Source organism: Bubalus kerabau, chromosome 14, assembly GCF_029407905.1.
Source record: "Bubalus kerabau isolate K-KA32 ecotype Philippines breed swamp buffalo chromosome 14, PCC_UOA_SB_1v2, whole genome shotgun sequence".
NCBI lineage: Eukaryota > Metazoa > Chordata > Mammalia > Artiodactyla > Bovidae > Bubalus > Bubalus kerabau.
This window is the reverse complement of record NC_073637.1, coordinates 40,203,015-40,228,523: the sequence shown is the minus strand read 5'-3', so window position 1 is coordinate 40,228,523 and position 25,509 is coordinate 40,203,015. Positions and strand designations below refer to the sequence as shown.

The 25,509-nt window shown below is 39.0% G+C and overlaps 1 protein-coding gene across 1 annotated transcript in view; it reads right to left on the bottom strand.

Moving 5' to 3' along the window:
* PI15 (peptidase inhibitor 15) overlaps positions 1-25,509 on the bottom strand; it is a 204,784-nt gene that overhangs the window by 124,090 nt on the left and 55,185 nt on the right. Inside the window, exon 2 of the mRNA XM_055546316.1 lies at positions 18,872-19,041. The gene's annotated coding sequence lies outside the window, so the exon portion shown is untranslated. The remainder of the gene's footprint in view (positions 1-18,871; positions 19,042-25,509) is intronic.

The window sequence follows — 25,509 nt, the reverse complement described above, 5'->3', positions numbered from 1 at the left end:
TTGCCTGGAAAATCCCATTGACAGAGGAACCTGGTAGGTTAGAGTTCAGTTCAGTTCAGTCACTCAGTTGTGTCCGACTCTTTGCAACCCTATGAACCGCAGCAAGCCAGGCCTCCCTGTCCATCACCAACTCCCAGAGTTTACCCAAACTCATTTCCATTGAGGCAGTGATGCCATCTAACCATCTCATCCTCTGTCATCCCCTTCTCCTCCTGCCCTCAATCTTTCCCAGCATTAGGGTCTTTTCAAATGAGTCAGCTCTTTGCGTCAGGTGGCCAAAGTGTTGGAGTTTTCAGCTTCAAACATCAGTCCTTCCAATGAACACCCAGGACTGATCTCCTTTATGATGGACTGTTGGATCTCCTTGCAGTCCAAGGGACTCTCAAGAGTCTTCTCCAACACCACAGTTCAAAAGCATCAGTTATTCTGCACTCAGCTTTCTTCATAGTCCAACTCTCACATCCATACATGACTACTGGAAAAACCATAGCCTTGACTAGATGGACATTTGTTGACAAAGTAATGTCTCTGCTTTTTAATATGCTGTCTAAGTTGGTCATACCTTTCCTTCCCTGGAGCAAGCATCTTTTAATTTCATGGCAATCACCAGGCTACAGTTCATAGGGTCGCAAAGAGTCAGACACAACTGAGTGACTTCACATTCTCCCACCCATGATTAGGTTATTATGTGGATTAAATGAGATAACTCATGTAAAGGACTCATGCTGTGCTGCACTCAGTCGCTATGTTGTGTCCAACTTTTTGTGACCCCATGGACTGTAACCCACCAGCCTCCTCTGTCCATGGAATTCTCCAGGAAAGAATACTGGAGTGAGTTACCATACCTTCCTTCAGGGGATCTTTGCAACGCAGGGATCAAAGGCAGGTCTCCCGTGTTGCAGGTGGATTCTTTACCATCTGAGCCACCAGGGAAGCCCAAGAATACTAGTTGGAAGCCTAGCCTTTCTTTAGGAGGTTTTCCCAACCAAGGAATGGAGCTGGGGTCACCTTCATTGGTAGGCAGATTCTTTACCAGCTGAGGTGCCAGGGAAACCCAAAGGTCTCAGATCAGATCAGATCAGATCAGTCGCTCAGTCATGTCCGACTCTTTGCGACCCCATGAATCACAGCACACCAGGCCTCCATGTCCATCACCAACTCCTGGAGTTCACTCAGACTCACATCCATCGAGTCAGTGATGCCATCCAGCCATCTCATCCTCTGTCGTCCCTTTCTCCTCCTGCCCCCAACCCCCCCCAGCATCAGAGTCTTTTCCAATGAGTCAACTCTTCGCATGAGGTGGCCAAAGTACTAGAGTTTCAGCTTTAGCATCATTCCTTCCAAAGAAATCCCAGGGCTGATCTCCTTCAGAATGGACTGGTTGGATCTCCTTGCAGTCCAAGGGACTCTCAAGACTCTTCTCCAACACCACAGTTCAAAAGCATCAATTCTTCGGCGCTCAGCCTTCTTCACAGTCCAACTCTCACATCCATACATGACCACAGGAAAAACCATAGCCTTGACTAGATGAACCTTTGTTGGCAAAGTAATGTGTCTGCTTTTGAATATGCTATCTAGGTTGGTCATAACTTTCCTTCCAAGGAGTAAGCGTCTTTTAATTTCATGGCTGCAGTCACCATCTGTAGTGATTTTGGAGCCCAGAAAAATAAAGTCTGACACTGTTTCCACTGTTTCCCCATCTATTTCCCATGAAGTGGTGAGACCATATGCCATGATCTTCGTTTTCTGAATGTTGAGCTTTAAGCCAACTTTTTCACTCTCCACTTTAACTTTCATCAAGAGGCTTTTTAGTTCCTCTTCACTTTCTGCCATAAGGTCTCATAGACCTTAATAATTATTACTTTTCCCATTATTGTCACATCCAGAAAAAAAAGCTGCCTCTTAAGGCAAGGAACTATTACTAACAAAAAGGCTTTTGGAGAGAAGAAATAGTCTGAAAATTAAGATGCAAGGGGGAGTATCAGTAACTCCTGGGGAGTGGCAGAACTCTCATGATGGCCAAAGAATCTATGTGAAACAGGACAAGAACTCATAATAAAGCCAATATCTTTGTCAGCAGTGAACAAGCTTGTAGGTAATCTTCTCCATCTTTTTCTTTTTCAAGCCTCATGATTCTGAAGGAGGCAACGTGAAGAAGAGGATATTATTGAGTCAATGATGCTCATACAGGTATGAGATGCTTGTAGGAGCATCAGAATCTCTAAGTGAGCTACAGAGACTTAAACTATATGCTCTTTCTCTGCTACACAGTCCTCATATTTATGCCTATGATTCCAGCTTCACTCAACCTGAACCCCAAAGTTATTCATCTCTTCTATACAAGAACTACAAACTTCAAATGCTTCATGCTTTGAAGTCTATGTTCATCTTAGCTTGCCAGGCCCCGATCTCCTCAGTTCATTCTAGGACTGACAGATATTGCTTTAGCTGGATTCATTCGCTCATTTGATAAATACTAAAACTCAACATTCAGAAAACTAAGATCATGGCATCTGGTCCCATCACTTCATGGCAAATAGATGGGGAAATAATGGATACAGTGAGAAACTATTTTGGGGGGCTCCAAAATCACTGCAGATGGTGACTTCAGCCATGAAATTAAAAGACCCTTGCTCCGTGTAAGAAAAGCTATAACCAACTTAGACAGCATATTAAAAAGCAGAGACATTACTTTGTCAACAAAGGTCCCTCTAGTCAAAGCTATGGTTTCTCCAGCAGTCGTGTATGGATGTGAGAGTTGGGCTATAAAGAAAGCTGAGCACTGAAGAATTGATGCTTTGGAACCATGGTATTGGAGAAGACTCTTGAGAGTCCCTTGGACTGCAAGAAGATCCAACCAGTCCATCCTAAAGGAAACCAGTCCTGAATATTCATTGGAAGGATTGATGTTGAAGCTGAGACTCCAACACTTTGGCCACCTGATGCAAAGAACTGACTCATTTGAAAAGACCCTGATGCTGGGAAAGACTGAAGGCAGGAGGAGAAGGGGATGACAGAGGATGAGATGGTTGGATGGCATCATTGACTCAATGGACATAAGTTTGAGTAAGCTCCAGGAGTTGGTGATGGACAGGAAAGTCTGGCGTGCTGCAGTCCATGGGGTTGCAAAGAGTCGGACATGACTGAGAGACTGAACTGAACTGAATATCTAGAGGGAGTTGGGGTGTACTAGGTGCTTGGGGGAAAGCAACCATCAGTACACTTACAACATATTCTTTCTTTCAAAACTGATGGACTACCAGGGGAAAATAGACATTAAACAAGTCATTGTAAGTGTGCTTATCTCTCAGTGTAAGCACTGTCCATATGGTTTTCTTTAGAGTAGCAGGGAAAGCATAGCTCTTGAAGTGGACATTGATAGAATCAAATGCTCTTGCATTTGAACTTAGCATGTGATATTACACTTCTCATCTTCAGCTTCCTAATTTTTAATGTGGATGAAAAGAAGACCTATTGCATGAGATTTGTGTAAATCTAAGTAAGACAGTGCGGGTGAGGAGCTGTGGTATAATGAAGATTTTGCCTGTTTTTTTTTCCCCCCAAGGGACAAAACCCTTGAGATCTCCAGAGTGATAGGAATGTCACTGTGGTGAACCTCTAGAAAGCTTCAGGATAAAGCTGGTCTCTAGAAAGGCTAACCACAAAGTTACAAGTTGGGACTTTCTAGGGAGGAGAAGGAGACTGGAGAATGAGTTCAGTCACCTGGCCGATAGTTCAGTTAATCATGGAAACATAATAAATGCTCAATAAAAACTCTAAACACAGATCTCAGTAGGGTTTCCTGGTTGATGAACACATTATATGCCAGGAGCGTAACAGGCCCTGATTTCACAAAGAGGTGACACATAAGCTTTGTATTCCCTCTCAGACCTCATCCTATGTATCTCTTTATTTGACTATTTCTCCTGATTTGTAATCTCTGTAATGAGTTATCATTGTAATTATAGTAATTTTTTGAATTCTGTGAGTCATTCTAGCAAATTATTGAACATGAAGTGGTTGTGGAAACCTTCAAAGTTATAGCCAGTGATTCCAAAGTATATGTGGCCTGGAAACCCCCAGATATGGCTAGTGTCTGAAGTAGAGCAGTCTTGCTGAGGGCCATGCCCTTTAGCTTGTGGGGTCTGAGCTAGCTTCAAGTGGTTTGTGCCAGAACTGAACTGTTATGCATCCAGTTGGGGTTGAAAAGGAATAGAGACTTAGACCAAGCCACACAGCTGGTCCTTACTAAATGTCTGTTACCTTACGACATCATTCCAGTTCATCAGTGTCCCCCTCCGTCCCTATTTCCATTATCTTTTATCTCAAATAGCTGCTTGCAGAGTTCTCAAACAGAATGAGACTGATAGGAACGTGCTTTATGAGCACTCTATCTTAGTGCATGAGCCAAGAAAGGGAAACAGATGGACAGAATGCTGGGAGACAGTACATCTGAGTGTTTAACTCTTTGTTTTTTAATTTATTTATTTTAATTGGAGGATATTTGCTTTACAATATTGTGTTGCTGCTAAGTCGCTTTAGTCGTGTCCAAGTCTGTGCGACCCCATAGACAGCAGCCCACGAGGCTCCCCTGTCCCTGGGATTCTTCAGGCAAGAACACTGGAGTGGGTTGCCATTTCCTTCTCCAATGCATGAAAGTGAAAAGTGAAAGTGAAGTCGCTGAGCCTTGTCCAACTCTTAGTGACCCCATGGACTGCAGCCTACCAGGCTCCTCCGTCCATGGGACTTTACAGGCAAGAGTGCTGGAGTGGGGTGCCATTGCCTTCTCTGAAAATATTGTGTTGGTTTCTGCCATATATCAATATGAATCAGCCATAGGTGGATATATGCCCCCTCTGTGTTGAACCTCCCTACCATCCCACCCCATCTCCCCCATCTAGGTTGTCACAGAGCATCAGGGATTTGAGTTCCCTGCACCACACAGCAAATTTCCACGGACTATATGAATGTTTAATTCTTAAAAGTGCCAAAAAGAAACTTAGAGGCTAGAACGAGCAGAACATTTTGTGACTTTTTAATTAACTGTTTAATGTAGAGAAAATCTGCAATGTCAACTGTATCCATCCTATAAATTCAACTATAGTCCTACAAATACTTCATATTGGCCTGTAACCAAAGTATGACTTTCCCAGAGCCAGTGTTAACTACAATGGCTAATATGCTCAGAGACAAATAAATCTTCTGTACTGAAACCATGTATTTGTGGTTAACAGTTTAATCTTTTTAGGAGTCTTTTGGCATTGTTTATCTTCAACTCTGCCAATGTACACATAAGCCATCACTTCAAAGATTATTCTACTGCTGTTTCAGCAGCAGATGAACTGTAAATATATAAACGTCATTGTAAAGACTAAAATAAAATTTGGTTTGAATTTTTTTTAATCACTTTTATTTTGGAAGATATCTTCAATGTCTACAAATCTTTTTGAAGAAATTATTTATCTCTACAAAATTTATCTGTACATAATTTAGAGATTATCTCTACATAATTATTTTCTCTTGGGGTCTATTATGATTTAGAAGATATAGGGGTTAGAGTGGGAATTAGGGACTGTTAGTTCTCATGCTGACTGAGCTGTGAATCCCTAGATGACCTCACTCAAGCTCCTTTATTCCTCTGGTTGTCTCAGAAAGTGGAATAACTAATCACGACATGTCATGCTGGGACGTTATGAGAATGAAGAACAGCCAACTTGAAGATAGCAATGGTTCATAAAATTAACAGATAACCCATAACATTACTTTAAAGATACTTCTGGTTATATACATATATTCTTCACTCTCCCACCTGACCTTCTAACAAGTGTAAATGTAGGGTGATTTAATATTTATTTCTTTAGCTCAGTCTGTGGTAGAGTTGCTAACAATAAAAACTCTTCAGTGGCCAAGACAGATTCAATGAATAAAATAATTATAAATAATCCAGGTAGTATTGGCTCTTTAACAATTGAAAATATACTTAATCTAGTACCTCTCCTTTATTTTCCATTGCCTACTAACTTCAAGGGATCCCCCAAGGACACTTAGCCCACAATTGTCTTTCATCATCACCTCGGGATATAAAACCATTCTAAAACAATAGCTTTATAGGCTGTAAACCTCTTCAACTCCAATTCACCCCCTCTCCACCTCAATCCCCATTTCCACAGATTCTATTTTTGTAATGATCTCTAAACTCTCAAAATTCTGTGTCCTAAATTTATACCTCCAGTTCACCCTTTACGTATGTCTCTGCCTAATCGGAGCCTGCCATCAGAAATTTCAGTTAAACAGTAAATGCTGAACACACATTCTCAATACCCCATAACTTCCATTGTTTCTTCCAGTTCACCTGCCAGGCTGTACACTTTCACCATGTGGAAGATTTTCTATGGGTGTTATCAACAATAATCAATGCTGCTGAGAGGCTGACAGAGGAAAAAAAGAAGGTGGCTCAGGTAAAGAATCTACTTGCAATGCAGGGGACCTGGGTTCAGTCCCTGAGTTGGGAAGATCCTCTGGAGAAGTAAATGGCAACCCACCACAGTATTCTTGCGTGGGAAATCCCATGGACAGAGGGGCCTGGCGGACTACAGTCCATGGGGTCGCAAAGAGTTAGACACAACTGAGGGATGAACACACACAATGATCCTATGAAATTGATAGTATTATGTTCTTCATTTTACAGATCAGGAAACTGCAGGAGGCATAAGAAACTGGCCTGAGGTCCTGCAGAAAATAACAGTTTTAAGACACAGGCTGATTCAGACCTCTACTATTAAATCTGTGCTGCTGCTTCTTTGATTAGGCAGTTATATTAACTATTTTTTTTCCAGACAGAAATTTCAACAGAATGGAAATAGATAGAACCTTAAAATAAAAGGGAAATACTGATAGGTGCAACATTAAAGAGTTTTATGTCAATAAATTTCTTCTTGTGTGAAAGGAAATACATTAAAAGAAGAGCTTTTTTAGGCAGAAGTTAAGTCAGCATATACACATTGAAATTACAAGGAGACAATGAAGAGCTATTGGAGCGAAGTTTTAGAAAAAATGAATATATGAGATGACTGAACCCAGATAGAGGAGAAAGGGCGTGCGATGTTGCTTATTCAGCACTTGCAAAAAGGGTGTTTGTTTAATTCTGAGAGTAAGAAGGATGAGAAAAAGATTGGTTATAGTGGAAAATGTAAGTAAGAGTCCATTCAACGACAGATGACTAAAAGTATCATGAAGCCAAGATAGGCTCTATATGATTAGAAGGAACTTCAGTCAGCTTAGTGCAGTCTCACAGCTCCTTCCAGAAACATTCCTCAGTCTTACTATGAAATTGGAAAAGCTCTATGGTATTTTTGTTGTTCAGTAACTCAGTTGTGTCCGACTCATTGTGACCCCATAGACTGCAGCATGCCAGGCTTCCCAATCCATCACCATCTCCCAGAGCTTGCTCAAACTCATGTCCATTGAGTCAATGACCCCATCCAACCATCTCATCCTCTGTCATCCCCTCCTCCTCCTGTCTTCAACCTTTCTCAGCATAGGGGTCTTTTCAATGAATCAGTCTTCACATCAGGGGGCCAAAGTATCGGAGCTTCAGCTTCAGCATCAGTCCTTCCAGTGAATATCCAGGATTGATTTCCTTTAGGATTGACTGGTTGGATCTCCTTGCAGTCCAATGGACTCTCAAGACTCTTCTCCAACAACACAGTCCAAAAGCATCAATTCTTTGGCACTCAGCCTTCTTTATGGTCCAACTCTCACATCCATACACGACTACTGGAAAAACCAGAGCTTTGACTATGTGGACCTTTGTCAGCAAAGTAATGTCTCTGTTTTTTAATATGCTGTCTAGGTTGGTCATAGCTTTTCTTCCAAGGAGCAAGTGTCTTTTAATTTTATGGCTGCAGTCACCATCTGCAGTGATTTTGGAGCCCAGGAAAATAAAGTCTCTCACTGTTTCCATTGTTTCTCCATCTATTTGTCATGAAGTGTTGGAACTGGATACCATGATCTTAGTTTTTTGAATGTTGAGTTTAAAGTCAGCTTTTTCACTCTCCTCTTTCACCTTCATCAAGAGGCTCTTTACTTCCTTTTCATTTTCTACCATAAGGCTAGTGTCATCTGCATATCTGAGGTTATTGATGTTTCTCCCGCCAATCTTGATTCCAGCTTGTGCTTCATCCAGCCGGGCACTTCTCATATGTACTCTGCATATAAGTTAAATAAGCAGGGTGACGATATACAGCCTTGACGTTCTCCTTTCCCAGTTTGGAACCAGTCCATTGTGCTATGTCTGGTTCTAATGTTGCTTATGGACCTGCATACAGATTTCGCAGGAGGCAGCTAAGGTGGTCTGAAATCCCCATCTCTTGAAGAATTTTCCACAGTTTGTTGTGATCCATGCAGTCAAAGACTTTAGCACAGTCAGTGAAGCAGAAGATGTTTTGGTGGAATTGTCTCGCTTTTTCTATGATCCAACAGGTGTTGGCAATTTGATCTCCGGTTCCTCTGTCTTTTCTAAATGCAGCTTGAACGTTTGGAAGTTCTTGGTTCATGTACTGTTAAAGCCTGGATTGGAGAATTTTGAGCATTACTTTGCTAGCATGTGAGATGAGTGCAATTGTGTGGTAGTTTCAACATTTTTTGGCATTGCCTTTCTTTGGGCTTAGAATGAAAACTGACCTTTTCCAGTCCTGTGACTACTACTGAGTTTTCTAAATTTGCTGGTATGTTGAGTGCAGCACTTTCACAGAATCATCTTGTAGGATTTGATATAGCTCAACTAGAATTCCATCAACTCCACTAGTTTTGTTTATAATAATGTATCCTATGGCCCACCTGACTTCACACTCCAGGATGTCTGGCTCTAGGTGAGTGATCACACCATTGTGGCTCTGGGTATTTAACACTTCTCAAATATTGATAGCATTTATTTTACGATCAAAGATCCTTTAGGTAAACCAAATGAAGATAACTTATATATAATTTACAAGAATAAAAATTAAAAGCTAATATAGAATCAGCAATAAATACTGAAAAACATATCTATGAACTCACCTACACAGCAGTTCATTTCTATATTAAAAGGCAGAGTCATTAAGTTTAGTTAACACAATCACTTTGACTTTCACTTGCGTGCTCCGTCGTGTCTGACTCTTTGCTACCCCATCGTCTGTTGCCCACCAGGCTCCTCTCTCCATGGAATTTTCCAGGCAAGAATACTGGAATAGGTTGCCATTTCCTACTTCAGGGGATCCTCCCAACCCAGGGATCAAATCCATATCTCTTGTATCTCCTGCATTGGCAGGTGGATTCTTTACCACTGTGCCACCTGGGAAGCCTGACTTTTAATTAGAAACTTATTTATCTAGATCCTATACTGGACCATATACTATTAATAATTGGAATTATTTTACTTCATTATTGTTGCTGTCCTTCAGTCACTAATTCATGTCTGATTCTTTGCAACCCCATGGACTTCAGTATGCCAGACTCCTCTTTGCTCCACACTCTCCCAGAGTTTGCTCAAATTTATGTCCACTGAGTTGGTGATGCTATCTAGCCATTTCATTTTCTGCCTTCCTCGTCTTCTTTTACCTTCAATCTTTCCCAACATCAGAGTCTTTTCCAATGAGTTGGGTCATTGCATCAGGTGGCCAACATATTGGGCTTCAGCTCCTGTATCAGATTTTCCAATAAATATTCACGGTTGATTTCCTTTAGGATTGATTGGTTTGATCTCCCTGCAATCCAAGAGACTCTCAAGTGTCTTCTACAGCACAATTTGAAAGCATCAATTCTCTGGCACTCAAGCCTTCTTTTTTTGACTTTAGGTTACTGTAATTTTAGATTATCTAGTAAAGCAAACCCAATAAACTCACATTTCTAAATGTCTTTTAACACTTTTCTGTGCTTAAACAATGCATTTCTTCTGATGAGTTTCATAGATGGAAACTCATTTCTCCCATTCAACAAGCTTTGTAATACAACATGGCAATTCTTTCAGTCTTTGAAGCTACATATTCTCTTGCATAAAGCTGTCATTTCAGGAAATCATGTAGGTGAATATGAGATCCTCATTTGCTCATCTCATTTGCTTCAAAGCCAAATAAAATTGATCCAATTTTAACTGAAAATTTTTTCGGCTGCCACATGTTATGAAAATTATGTCTGTTAAACTTTAGTCCTGGCCCATAGCCAAGAAAAAATTAATCATTGACTTATTCCAATATCATCTGTAAATGACAAGAGAAGGCTGTTGTTGTCTTTCTTATTTACCAGCAATCTAGCATTTCCTAGCATATGCAATCAAAATACATGTTTTTAAAAATGCAACACAAATATAATCAAATGCTTATGGAAGTGGCTCAGGCACTTAAACCACAGTACATAAATACAGAAAAGAGCTAAAAAGTCAGAAAGAAAACATCTTTCCTACTTACTTTCAGATGAACTCTTGAGGAACTCTGTGTAGCCTTTCAAAATTTAATGAGTTTAAAGAATGTGTTGATCTGGTAGCTGGATTGAATCCTGGCCCAGTGCATGAAATTCACCTGACAGAAGATGAAAAACACTCCCAAGCCGAGCCAATGGTGAGGATTACCAAATTCCCTCCGTTGAAAACTATAGTGTTGAATTTCACAGTTGGAAATTGATCTTTTAAAATCTTAGATTATTTTTAATAGTAGTTTTTGAAAAGTCTGCTCAATATATTTGAATTGGGTGAGCCTTTGAAAGATAAGACAGATACAGTGACAAAGATATTAATGATATCATATTTAGTTGAATTAAATCTCTCAATGTATCAGCCTTTTTCGTGATATCTCTACAGCGTTCTGTTTATACAGTATCTCTAAGTAAACTAACAATGATTGCATGTTTCTCAATTACAATTGAGAAATTTGTCAACGTAATTGTTTTAGTTCATTTTATCAAGATATAAGATGTATTTTTGCTTGCATTTGTGAATTACTTGTGGGAAAAAATGGCATGCGAGAAGCCTATGGTTTGTGTTTGTGATGTAGTCGATTCTTGTTTTTCACAGCATTTCTCTTCTATGAAGTTACCACAAACACTGAATTAGTGAATTCTGAACATTTGCAACTAGGAAAATAGAAAGTTAGGTTGCTGAAACCTCCAGTTACAACAATTCCATCAACTAATCAATACATAAACTTATTTTGTACATCTCTGTTTAAAGACCCCTTATTTAATACATGTTGTTGATTCATTAATGTTGAACTCATGGCCAATAACACTATAACTTGTGTCTCAACAAAGCTACCTCACAAACATATTTTCTCTGTAAGGCGCATTACAGCTTTCTTGCTGTTAGTAACACTAGACAGCACCTCAGCACTATGTTTTCATGCCATTTGAAGGAGCAGAATCGTCAATGAAAAGCACAAAAATAAGGAAATCATAGCATGAAATAGATAGCCAAAAGGACATTTGTTTACAGTTTAAGAGCTGAAACTTTGCCTCATTTCACCACAGCTGAGAACATACCTATCAGGCAACTCACATTTTTTGCCACTTTGGACATGCGCATGTCCACAGAGACTACAAAAGCCTCACTAATATTGGTTTGAGGACTGCAAACAAACTTTAGAAGGCAATGGCACCTCACTCCAGTATTCTTGCCTGGAAAATCCCAGGGACGGAGGAGCCTGGTGGGCTGCAGTCCATGCGGTCGCGAAGAGTCGGACATGACTGAGTGACTTCACTTTCACTTTTCACTTTCATGCATTGGAGAAGGAAATGGCAACCCACTCCAGTGTTCTTGCCTGGAGAATCCCAGGGACGGGGGAGCCTGGTGGGCTGCCATCTACGGGGTCGCACAGAGTTGGACACGACTGAAGCAACTTAGCTGCAGCAGCAGCAGCAACAAACTTTAATGAGTAGACAAATTTGCAAACACAGAACTCATGAATAATGAGGACAGACTGTATTTCTTAAATTGTATCTTGAATATTAGAATTCTTGATAGAAATTCAATAATGTCACAGTGTATAATTTGGAAGGGAAAAAGTCTGTCTTTTTTCTCATCTCTGGAGACAGTATGTATAGTACTAGATTAATTTTGCTACTTAAAAAAAATTATTTTAGTACATTAAATTTGTTTATAGAGCCATTCTAAAAATGTACAGTTTTTCTTTTTTTTTAAACAAAGTATAATAAAACAAAAAATTCCCCAAACAGAATACTTGACATTTACAATTCAAAATCAAATTAGCAGAACATTAAATATTTACAAAACTCCATCTTTTAGAAATATTTATAAAGTTACATGCAATTTTGTAGAGCTGACATAAAAGAATGGCTCAAAAATGGGAGAATTTTCCTTCATTCCTAAAAAAAAATATGTCCAATAGAAGTTGTGAAGATTCTTGAGTACGTGAAGTCTTCAGTTTTAGTACCAAAGCTTGTCTTTGTGCATCTAAGAAATTTACACATGTGAAGAGCTCCTTACAACACTGGGATAGACTGACCTGTGCTCCCCTCCTTTCAATAACGGTGTAGTAACATTGACCTTTGACCTCACCCAGCACCATACATAGTTTATGAGTGTTGGTTAGAGTACTCACTTTGGTGGGTAATTGCTTTACAATATTGTATTGGTTTCTGTCATACATAAACATGAATCAGCCATAAGTATACATTTGTCCCCTCCCTCTTATAAATTAAAACAAAAAAAAAAGATACTTTGATTCAGATCCTCAGGACTTCAGTAATTGAGCCTCTGCAGAACCATGACTGTACTCTCACCTGCCTCATTCTTTACAAGTCATCTATGCTTTAGAAAACATGGCCAAACCACTCAGGTGCCACAGGCCTATCCACTGGACAAGCTGAGGAGGGTCACAGCTTCTATTACCACCTTTAAGATTCTTCAATGCGTAACATCACCAGTTATCACTGCATAAAACTAGCAAGGCATCAAGTAAGCCACCATAGAAGCAAGAATAGTGACAATGACAAGGAGCAAGGAGAGTATAAAGGAAAGACATATCCATCTGAATACAGAGCTCCAAAGAAAAGCAAGGAGAGATAAGAATGCCTTCCTAAGTGATCATTGCAAAGAAATAGAGGAAAACAAAAGAATGGGAAAGACTAGATATCTCTTCAAGAAAACTGGAGATACCAAGGGAATATTTCATGCAAAGATGGGCACAATAAAGGACAGAAACGATATGGACCTAACCAAAGCAGAAATATTAAGAAGAGGTGGCAAGAATACACAGAAGAACTATTCAAAAAGATCTTCATGACCCAGATAACCAGGATGATGTAATCACTCAGCTAGAGCCAGACATCCCTGGAGTGCAAAGTCAGATGGACTTTAGGAAGCATCACTATTAACAAAGCTAGTGGAGGTGATGGAATTCCAGCTGAGCTATTTCAAATCCTAAACAATGATTCTGTGAAAGTGCTGCACTCAACATACCAGCAAATTTGGAAAACTCAGTAGTAGTCACAGGACTGGAAAAGGTCAGTTTTCATTCTAAGCCCAAAGAAAGGCAATGCCAAAAAATGTTGAAACTACCACACAATTGCACTCATCTCACATGCTAGCAAAGTAATGCTCAAAATTCTCCAATCCAGGCTTTAACAGTACATGAACCAAGAACTTCCAAACGTTCAAGCTGCATTTAGAAAAGACAGAGGAACCGGAGATCAAATTGCCAACATCTATTGGATCATAGAAAAAGCAAGACAATTCCACCAAAACATCTTCTTCTGCTTCATTGACTGTGTTAAAGTCTTTGACTGCATGGATCACAACAAACTGTGGAAAATTCTTCAAGAGATGGGAATTCCAGACCACCTTAGCTGCCTCCTGCGAAATCTATATACAGGTCCATAAGCAACATTAGAACCAGACATAAAACAATGGACTGGCTCCAAACTGGGAAAGGAGAACGTCAAGGCTGTATATCGTCACCCTGCTTATTTAACTTATATGCAGAGTACATATGAGAAGTGCCCGGCTGGATGAAGCACAAGCTGGAATCAAGATTGGCAGGAAAAATATCAATAACCTCAGATATGCAGATGACACTAGCCTTATGGTAGAAAATGAAAAGGAAGTAAAGAGCCTCTTGATGAAAGTGAAAGAGGAGAGTGAAAAAGCTGACTTTAAACTCAACATTCAAAAAACTAAGATCATGGTATCCAGTTCCAACACTTCATGACAAATAGATGGAGAAACAATGGAAACAGTGAGAGACTTTATTTTCCTGGGCTCCAAAATCACTGCAGATGGTGACTGCAGCCATGAAATTAAAAGACACTTGCTCCTTGGAAGAAAAGCTATGACCAACCTAGACAGCATATTAAAAAGCAGAGACATTACTTTGCTGACAAAGGTCCACATAGTCAAAGCTCTGGTTTTTCCAGTAGTCGTGTATGGATGTGAGAGTTGGACCATAAAGAAGGCTGAGTGCCAAAGAATTGATGCTTTTGAACTGTGTTGTTGGAGAAGAGTCTTGAGAGTCCCTTGGACTGCAAGGAGATCCAACCAGTCAATCCTAAAGGAAATCAATCCTGGATATTCACTGGAAGGACTGATGCTGAAGCTGAAGCTCCGATACTTTGGCCCCCTGATGTGAAGAACTGACTCATTTAAAAGACCCTGATAGAGAAAAATTGAAGACAGGAGGAGGAGGGGATGACAGAGGATGAGATGGTTGGATGGCATCATTGACTCAATGGACATGAGTTTGAGCAAGCTCTGGGAGATGGTGATGGATTGGGAAGCTTGGCGTGCTGCAGTCCATGGGGTCACAAAATGTTGGACACAACTCAGCCACTGAACTGACTGACTAACTGAAGAAGAGTGCAACCCAGTTCCAACTTGGCATGTTCTCACTAACAAACTGGACTGAATGGCCAGATGCAAGCCTTGGTCAGCCTGTGCTCAGATGGGAATGCATTTAGCTATGCAACTTTAGGCAAAGTTATTCCCTACTGTGCACCTGTGTACAGTGTGCCATGTAAACTATGTGGACTTCTTGCAATAAAGGACTTAGAATTCTAAGTAGTGAATTGAAATACTGGACCTACTAACTACTATATGAACAAGCTGACTCGGGTAATGTTTTGGAGATTATAAATGATTCTGGTTTTTTGAAACACCCAATCACATATCTGCTTTCAAGAAAATAGTTTTGTCTTTATTATTCTAATTGCTACCTGTCATTTTCTCAGTGCTCTTTAGCAATTAGGTTTTTAACATTTCTACACTTTCCAATTTTTTATATTATCATAAAATAAAAATTAGAACATAAAGTATAAAATTGAATGTTCTACTTTAAACAACAAGAACAACAAAAGACTAGTCCTTTACCCCAACATTGCATTCTACTTCAATCTGTACCAGCAGGGAAGCCCTGTATTCTACTTCAATCTGTATGTTCCACTTTCCCCATTCTTAGAGATACAAATGGGGTTAGAAACTTGAAAATATGACAGATTACACAGAGCAAAGTGGCTGGTGCTGTAGCATTTGGAAACTGAGTCCACAATTTCAGGAAAATGACTAGTTGAAAGGGTCAGTCTGATCTGTGTTTCTAGCTGATGAGGACGTCCTCTGAGGAAATGCCAAATTCTCTTCAGGCTCACTGACTGTGGTTGCTTCTGGAGCGAAATTTCATCAGAGAGAGTACTTCTAGCAAATATTCCCAAGTTCAAGTATGGGACTCACTTGGGAAGAGGTCTCACGGATTGGTGGCTGAATGCTTTGTGTCCTGTTGGCTAGCGTTTACGCTTTACCATTCCCAACTCAGAATGGCCTCACTGGAGACCACGCTGCGCACACGTACTTTCAAAGACAGCTGGAAGTTTCTCTAAGATCTTTGATGACTGGAACACAGCCACAAAATGTCTGAATCTATTTCCCTCGATTTGAGTGTCATAGTTCAAATCAAAGTTTTTTTAATTTTTTGTTGTATATAACACTAACCTGTAATATTTATCAAAATAGTTATAAGGGCTCTTTCCTTCTCTGACCCTGTGAAACTACCATCTCTATTTGCATAATGGCATGTTGAAGCATGCTGCTGCTGCTGCTAAGTCATTTCAGTCGTGTCCACCTCTGTGCGACCCCATAGACGGCAGCCCACCAGGCTCCCCCACCCCTGGGATTCTCCAGGCAAGAACACTGGAGTGGGTTGCCATTTCCTTCTCCAATGCATGAAAGTGAAAAGTGAAAGTGAAGTTGCTCAGTCGTGTCCAACTCTTCGCGACCCCATGGACTGCAGCCCACCAGGCCCCTCCGTCCATGGGATTTTCTAGGCAAGAGTACTGGAATGGGTTGCCATTGCCTTCTCCATGTTGAAGCGTAATTGACAGCAAAGGCCTTACAGACTCAGCTCACTTTATCTACTAAAAGCGTGCTGTATCTGTATCCTTAAAGAAGTATAAAGTCATAAGAACAAGTTGCAATTGTCCTATGTCTTTGCAACTGTGGGAAGAACCTTTTCTCACACTCAATTTGACATTAGGTGCTCTTTCTAAGACAAAAACTCAGACAGTTTGCCCAAGGCTCTCAAAACACAACATAACTCCTCCTGCTGATGACTGCTTACTTATTTTTATTACACTTAATAGTACTTGACATTATAATCTCACATATCTATCTCTAACCTTACACTTACAAATCTTTTTCTTACTTTATCCAAGCAAGTATAATATATAGGTTTAGGATTTGTTTATGGCAGTAAAATCTACTACTACAATGTGTCTCAAATGCTGAATCTTTCAGAGAAAGAGATAAAAACTAGATTTGAGAAAGTGAAAGCTTTTCATTTGTCCTTATACAACTGAACTATTATCTTCCTTAGGGAATAGAACTTGCTAGTGAAAGTTCTAATTATAGCCTTGATCTGTATTTAGCTATTTAATGGATTGCAAAGAAGGCATATAAGACCAAGCCACTTGCTTGGTATAAAATATTATACCACATTAAAATTTTCGGATACTTATTTCTGAGAATGTTTTGAAACTGATATTACACCCCAAATGAAATAATCATCTTCCGCTGTAACATAAGAATAATTTGACAAGCTTGTTTCAACAAAGTAAAATGTCAAGCTGACCTTCCACTGGCATCTGTGACTCTAAGAGAAAAGGAGAAATAGAACTGGCTTCCATTGTAACTTACAAAGTCTAGGCAGGAAGGGCATTCTCTGGAATGAGTTTGGTATGGACTATTCAGAAACATTTGAAAATGCTTGTCACAGCTACTCCAAATATAACCTACAATGCTTCTTTAATGTCTTGTTCACTTTATGACATCTAACCTGATAATTATCTTGAGACAATTTCTCCAGCTGGGGAGTCATTTATTTTGAAAATGACTTAACAGCTGGCTTTCATTAGAATTCTACTTCAACCTAAAAGGCACTACATATTTTTTTTACATGGTGATCAAAAGTGATACCATGGTGATTCCCATCTGAGATCCTCCAGAATAGTGATAGATTTTTATGCCCATAATGCAGCTTATGGAGCTTTCAGTCATAAAAGAGAGTCTAAGTAAATCCTAGACACTACAAATATTGTTTCATTATTTGGGATTTTTATAGATATGTTTGCTAGTTGATCATACTATGCTGCAACTTTAAATTATCTTGTATATATATTTATTCTAACACATTTCAATATCTTATGTAAATTTGATAAATCTTTTCTTTTCTATAGATACATTTATCATGATAGAAATTTTATATAATCATTATAGCTCTCAAAAAAGCAAAGCCATTGAAAATAACATCCAGTTGACATACACAGTTTAGAAAAATTATTCTCCCATGTTTCACAGTTAATGCAGAAAGGACAAACTGACTCATCAGATTTGTAATGTTTTAAAACTCAACAAACCTGATTCTCTCCATCTCTCTATAATTAAAACATAATTATACTCTCCACAGAAGAACTTCATATATATGGCTTTTAGAAACTCATGAAAGTGGTAGAAAGGAACTATCCAAATATTTCTCATTGCAGAATCTACATAAGAGTCTTCCATGGTAAAAAAATTTTTACATTTAGCCAAATGTAGTGGGTATAGCCAAAGAATGAAAAGAGGGAAAAAATCAGGGAAACCATCTCTGGCTAGTCCCTAGATTGCTGATTTTCTCATCAAGAAGTATTTTGTAATGTGTTCCTAAGCCCCAAGAGATAGAAGGCTCAAGCTGGCCTTGAACTGCAGCACTTGGTTATATAGTTTCTACAGTCTACAAAGCCATCATAACATAAACATGAGAGTATAAGAATATTTGATACATTCTAGTGAAGTGGGTGAACTTAGAGCCTGTTATACAGAGTGCAGTAAGTCATAAAGAGAAAAACATATTTTGTATATTAACACGTATATATGGAATGTAGGAAAATGGTACTGAGGAACCTATTTGCAGGGCAGGAATAGAGACACAGACATACAGAACAGACTTGTGAACAGAGCAGGGGAAGGAGAGGGTGGGACAAACTGAGAGAGTAGCATGGAAACAGATACCTTATCAGATGTGAAATAGGCAGCTGTTGGGAAGTTGCTGTATAACACAGGGAGCTCAGCTCAATACTCTGTGACAACCTAGAGGGGTGGGATGAGGTGGGCTGGGGCAATGAATCCTCCAATTAAAAGTAAATTTAAAAAATTCTTTAAGGAAAAAACAATTGGTACAAATCCACGAATTGTAACATAGGTACATTGTGTTTGTCCTTGTTCTTTGTCTCCACTAGTGGTTTTCAACAAGAAAGATTGAAAACACCTACTCCTTCCAGCTCTTCATTGCTTTCAACCCATTTATGGACAGAGCCAGTGCTCATGGACTTTTACCAAACCAGGAACACTGTTTTCTGAACTTACTCTTTTACTATGTTTGATATAGTTGGAATCTGTTTTTCCTCAAAGGTTATTTAACAGGTCCACCAAGTCACAGGCAAAACGCCAACTTCTGACTGAGTTTCTGCTCTTGGATTTTGGCTTCTATTCCAATCTTTCATCACGGGACAATTGGGAGAGTTTACCTCTGAACACTGAAGAAAAAAAAAAAAAAAACATAAAAATTTTAATAGACACCATTGCCTTCTATCAAATTCTAAGTTTAAGAATCATATAAATGACTTTGACAATGAGATAAAACAGCAAAACTGGTCATGTGTACAAGAATTTGAAATATATACATAGATTTTATATTATATCACATGATAACTATGAAGAACACATATTGTGAGAAAAGTTTCCAGGAAAGGATGAATCTGTAGGACTTGACTGCATCCCAACATAATAGGAAGATAAATTATAGACTAACGAGAACATAGAACTGAATGGAATCCATGTGGCTCATTTTAAATGCTTTCTTCCTCTTAATATATTATCTTCCAAATTGGAAATTAAAAATCTCTTTAAAATTTGCTAAAATTTAGCTTCTGGATGAGGTCTACTTATTTTAGACATGCCCCAGCTTTTAGCCAAAGATGTCTATCTGCACTTTTCATCTGATTCTTCCATGTACACATTGGTCAAGTAAGTAAAGAGAAAAGATACTCTGAAATAAATTTTCAAAAAAATAGCATGATTCATTAGTATACTTGCAGCTCTTTAGGATTTCTTGTTATATAAGGACTTGCTGCATTTCTGAAGCTAATGTCCTTTAACTGGTAAAAAAAAAACTTCTATTGTCCTTTAACTGGTAAAAACTTCTATTGGGAGTCTCTCAATTTGTTTTCCAAGTTTTACAGATGAGGGATGGAAGACATAGAGAAATTAAGTAACTTCCTAAGTGTCATAAAGCTCATTCAGTGGTTGAGCCAGGATTTGAACTGAGGCTGAACTGTTTTTGTTTCCATGAATATGGGCCCATCAGCATAAGTATCTAGATTTCAACATCTGGATTATATGTGGACCAAATTCAAAACCAGATTAACGACTCTTAACGGCATTACTAAAGATCACTTTATTCTTTGGCAATTTTTTCCATGTGATTAATAAAAAAAAAAAACCTCATACAACACAGCTTGGGTGGTAAAGTAGAAATTTTCAAGATCACAGTAATTATTTTCTTAACATTCTCCTTCCCTAGTCTCTTTTTTCCCCTTCAATTTAGCTTTTAATTAACACCAAAGTTGGCTGTGTAAGACATATCTTGATCATGCCATTCCCTTTTTAAGACTTCTCATTTCTCTTTGCTTCAAACATGATGAAATTTAAAAATTCATCTTGGGCAATAATGCCTTCATAAGCCTTGGTCCTAAATCAAACTCCCCCATGACTTTCTTTTTCTTTGTTCATGTTGTCCTCTCTGCCAAAAACCCCATTAACCATCTTACCCCTGTTTTCCCCACTCTATCCTCACACTTCTTTCTGATTTGCATAAATATACTCTCAATCTCTATCCTTGTCTCTCTGTATCCTGTTTTCCTCTCTTTGTCTCTCTCTTTCTCTGTCTCACTCTCTCTCTCTCTCACTCATTAATACCTAAAAGAATTAGTTATTTTACAACTTTCCATCTGCATTCCATGGCACTGTAAGTCTCCCTTTGTTACAATATATCATCTTCTTTTGAAGCTATTTATTTATGAAACTTACCCCTTTCACTGAGATGACCACCCTGAAGTCTAGGGCTGGATTATTTATCTGTCTCTGTCTACCAGCTAGGGCTTGGTGTATATTAATAGAAAATGCTTAATCAATGTACTTGCATTAAACTAAACTGACCAGTCAAACTGAAACAATTTTACTCCAAGTACATGAGAGAATTAGAGACCATGCACAGCTCTGATGCTTGAACTGTTTCTACTAGAAATGGATTTCAGGCATTTCATTCCTTTGCATCTTGCACAGTGCTTTTCAGTGCACCATAAATGCAGTATCTGATTTATTTTGAGCAATTAAGCACATTTGTCAGATCTAGCCAATATCTACAGCAAAGTCAAGAATAAACCCAGTTTTTTCGAGAGGCCATGACATGGAGTTCACATGGACTTTGAGGCCAGTCTGCTGTGGTTTGCCTTCTTACTTACGATCTGTGTGACCTCGAGGGAGTTAACCAAGTGCCTTATTTTCTTCATCTGTAGGATGAAAATTACATGAGTGCTAACTTAAAGAAATTATTGGGAGAATTAAATAAGCTTATACATGCAAAATTCTTAAAAATGTTCCTGGAATATAATGATATTGGCAAAAGGGTTAGCTAAGATTTTTGTTTGCTGTGATTTCCACTTTTTTATACCTAACTCTGTACCCCTTTGTGTCTACTGCAAGACACTCTCAAGAAAATAGTTGCCTTACCATCCAAGGAAACACCAGAGTAATCAGAATCATCCACATACAGTGCTTTTATTCCTTAAATTTGAAAGAAAACCTCAAGCATATATTCTTGAATTCCCTCAATGTCCTAGAACACATTTTATTTTCTTTGGTTCCTCTAGTTTTGTTTATTGTAATACTTTTCCAATGCAAAAAACACTATAATCTAAAAAAGTAAAAACCTGTTCTGACTTCATACATGAAACTCCTGTTTCTCTAATCAAAATCTGTTTTATAGTGAGCTAAATAAATATGCAAAATAATTTAAAATGGTAGGCGTTTAATGGTGTCATATTTAATGCACAATACTAACTTAAGATTTATCATGAAAATATAGTAGCGATATTTCATTTCCATCAGTATTATTGTTTCCTTGTAATAAAGTCTTAAACTACTGAACTTTTCACTTTCCACATCTTGAATTTCTAACACATTTCTAATAGACGCAGAAGCTAACCTATAGTTCTCTTTCTCACCTCACTGTTGCTTGTTTGAACTTTTTTGAATTTTCTTTCATTTCCTGACTGGATTGCCTTTCTTTTCTGGTGCAATAGGATTTTCATTATAGTTTTTGGATGGCTACTTTTGACATAGGACCAAACCCAAAAAGATTCATCACGTACCCAAATAAATCTGACTTTCTCAACTTTTACTCTTAGCTTCTGCATAGAAGACAGCTGTGGATTTCTTTCTTATTTGCAAGCACTCAATATAAATTGAGACTGTAGATTCTAAGAGTAGGGTATGTGAGCTATTTGTGCTAATATGTTTTTTCTTTTTTAAATGTCTTTATTTAAAGCACATTTACTTCTAATCTCTTTCAGACTGTACTAGTATTTTGTTTTATGGCATTAATTCATCTACTTGTCAAACCTGCTGACTCTTCCTCATGGTGATTTTCTTGTGAGGTTTACAGTCTGTTAGGGTGAACTTATTCTTAGCTTGGTTTTTAAAATCATGTTGGAGTTACAAAATGCCCTTTGTTTTGAAATGATAGTTCATGGTTTTTTGCTTTTGCTTGAGACACAGGAGAGTCAGTGATTTTGGACTAGGTTTTAAGGTTAATTTCTTAAATCTTGTTACCTGCACCCCCAAGGTCATACAATTTAGATCCTGCATCAGCAATGATTCAGACTTAATATTTTAATTTCTCATAGTGCTTCAAACACAAGTCCCAGATAAATGGCAAGTTTGTTTACATTTTCCCTAGTTAATTGTTTGAATTTTTCTAGGCTATTAAACTACCAGTCATTAGAGATTTTGTGTTTTATATAAGACTCTTGGATGAAGCTTCCCTTTTTATTGGCATTTGCAATGCCAATGAAATGACCATTTCTCTAGTCTCCTTTTTACTAAAACCTGTCTCCAGTCAAGAGGGCCTATGTCCTTTCTGAAAGACAAAGTGAGATAACTTGGTATCAGCTTTCTGTGAACTCTCTCACTTTGATTCCTTTCTTTCATGTTCTTATAATACCTGGTGGTTTCTGTCTTTAAAGTCAATTGTAATATATCATCCAATATTTTAGATTATTTTTAGTTGGCTCTCATAAGCTTATTCCATCATGGGGCCAGAAGTCTCATTGCTATGTGTTGCAACTCTAGACTTCCTAGTCATCTGTTGGCCATCTCTCTTAGAGTTGAGGGTGCCCTCCATCCTCTCCTGCTAGACCTTGTTCAGCTGCTTGAATCATGTCTCATTTTCTGCCATGATAAAATTTTAGACCTTGGCACCAGAGGGATTCCAGACCAATGCATGGACTTTATTACAGCTCAACCACTGAATAAAATATCTATCCAAACCTCTTCCACTTTGGTCAGATCTTATGGATTTGACAATTGTTTGTCTATAATAGCCAGAAAAAAATTATATTACCAACACCTCAAAATAAGATGACCATAGCATCAAAAGAACCACAGCAAAGACATTGAGAAGAACTAACATGATAGCGATTTGGAGAAGAAAGAGGCGGCACACCTAGGAGAGAGCATCATGATGTCAGTGCTTCCATTGTAGATGGAGAGGAGGTGGAGCAACTTCCTCATCAGAAAAGAAATTCACAGAAATTACCATGAATGACTGCAAGACAAAACTATAAAACTTATGTATATCTAACACGGTTGGCACGTCACCCAGTGATAGCTTTGTGATCCGATTATTTTCAACATTTCTCCAAAGATCAAATGAACAAAAAAACAAGGAATAACTAACCAGTTATGGCTCTTCATAGGTTCTAATATCAAATATGAAAAACATATTATTGTGAAAATATAATTGATTGACTTCTTAGAGGTGAGATATTACAGAGACTATCACTAGATACGAACATCTATTTTATCATTGATCCATCTGAAATATTAAGGCCCCAGTATTCTTGCCTGGAAAATCCCATGGATGGAGGAGCCCGGTAGGCTGCAGTCCATGGGGTCGCTAAGAGTCGGACATGACTGAACGACTTCACTTTCACTTTTCACTTTCATGCATTGGAGAAGGAAATGGCAACCCACTCCAGTGTTCTTGCCTGGAGAATCCCAGGGATGGGGGAGCCTGGTGGGCTGCTGTCTGTGGGGTCACACAGAGTTGGACATGACTGAAGTGACTTAGCAGTAGCAGAAGAGGTAAGAGTGCATTCTTGACAAAGGAATGGTGGTGGTGGTGGTGGTTTAGTCGCTGTCATGTCCAACTCTGTGTGACCCCACAGACAGCAGCCCACCAGGCTCCCCCATCCCTGGGATTCTCCAGGCAAGAATACTGGAGTGGTTTGCCATTTCCTTCTCCAGGGGATCTTCCTGACCCAGGTATCGAACCTGGGTCTCCTGCATTGCAGGCAGATTCTTTTACCGACTGAGCTACGAGGGAAGCCCCTGACAAAGGAATAGTACCATACAAAAGAGGAAATCCCCTTTAAACTAGTCTTTTATAATCCTGTAGTTGGTTATTAGTTGCATGGAGAAGAGGAGAGTGCATGCATGCTCAGTCGTGTCTGACTGTTTGCAACGCCATGGACTATAGCCCACAAGGCTCCTCTGTCCAGATTTTCCAAGCAAGAATACTGAAGTGGATTGCCATTTCTTTCTCCACGGAGTTTTCCCGACTCAGGGATCAAACCCACCTCTCCTGTGTCTCCTGCATTAGCAGGTGAATTTTTCACCAGTGAGCCACCCAGGAAGCCCCACTTATCAGTTGGACCCCTGGAAATCAGCATGGCAATTAGAAGACAGGAAGCGACTAGAAAAGGCAGGGTTTCTAATTTATATACAGTGATCCTCATCATCTGTGGCTTCCATATCAACAAATTCTCCTACTTTCTAAATTCTAAGTCCCAAAGCAATACTTGCAGTACCTTTATGACTATTGACAAAGTAGGTTGCCTGTCATGCATGTTCCCAGATGAGGTCAAATAAGGCAATACTCTTCATTCTTGTTTCAGCTCTCAAAATATAAACAAATGTCCTTTTGTGGTCTATTCAGTGCCACAGTTTTTACATTTTTGTGCTTTTTTGTTGGTGATTTTGCTGTTTAAAGTGGCCTCCAACTGTAGTGCCAAAGTTCTGTCTAGTATTCCTAAGTGCAAGAAGGTTGCTGTATGCCTCACGGAGAAAATATGTATGCTAGGTAAGCATTGCTCAAGCATGACTTCAAGCCATGGCTGTTGGCCATGATTCAAGGTAAATGAACCCACAATACAATAGATCCATACACAAGAAGAGGAAATTCGCTGATCTGCATATGTGCGTCTGCTCTGGAAAGTGCTCAAGTAACATCTGTAGTGCATGACAAAAGTATAAACTTTCAAAGGTGTGGAAAAGAAGTTGAATTTGTATTTATGACATGGCTGCCAATTTAAAAATGGCAGGGTGGACAGCAGTGTTGTGAAGCTGAAATCCGAAAAAACTTACAGTCATGTTTCCCAGAGTCAAGAATATGTAACAGGGGTGTCCCTGGTGGCTCAGTGGTAAAGGATCCGCTTGCCAGTTCAGGAGACATGGCTTCAATCCCTGGTCTGGGAAGATCTCATACGCCACTGGGCAACTAAGCCCCTGCTCCATAACTACTGAGCCTGTGCTCTAGAGCGTGCAGGCTGAACCTACTGAAACCCCAGTGCCCTAGAGTCCATGCTCTGCAACAAGAGAAGACCCCACAATGAGAAGGCCCCACACCACAATTAGAGAGTAGCCCTGCTCACTGCAACTAGAGA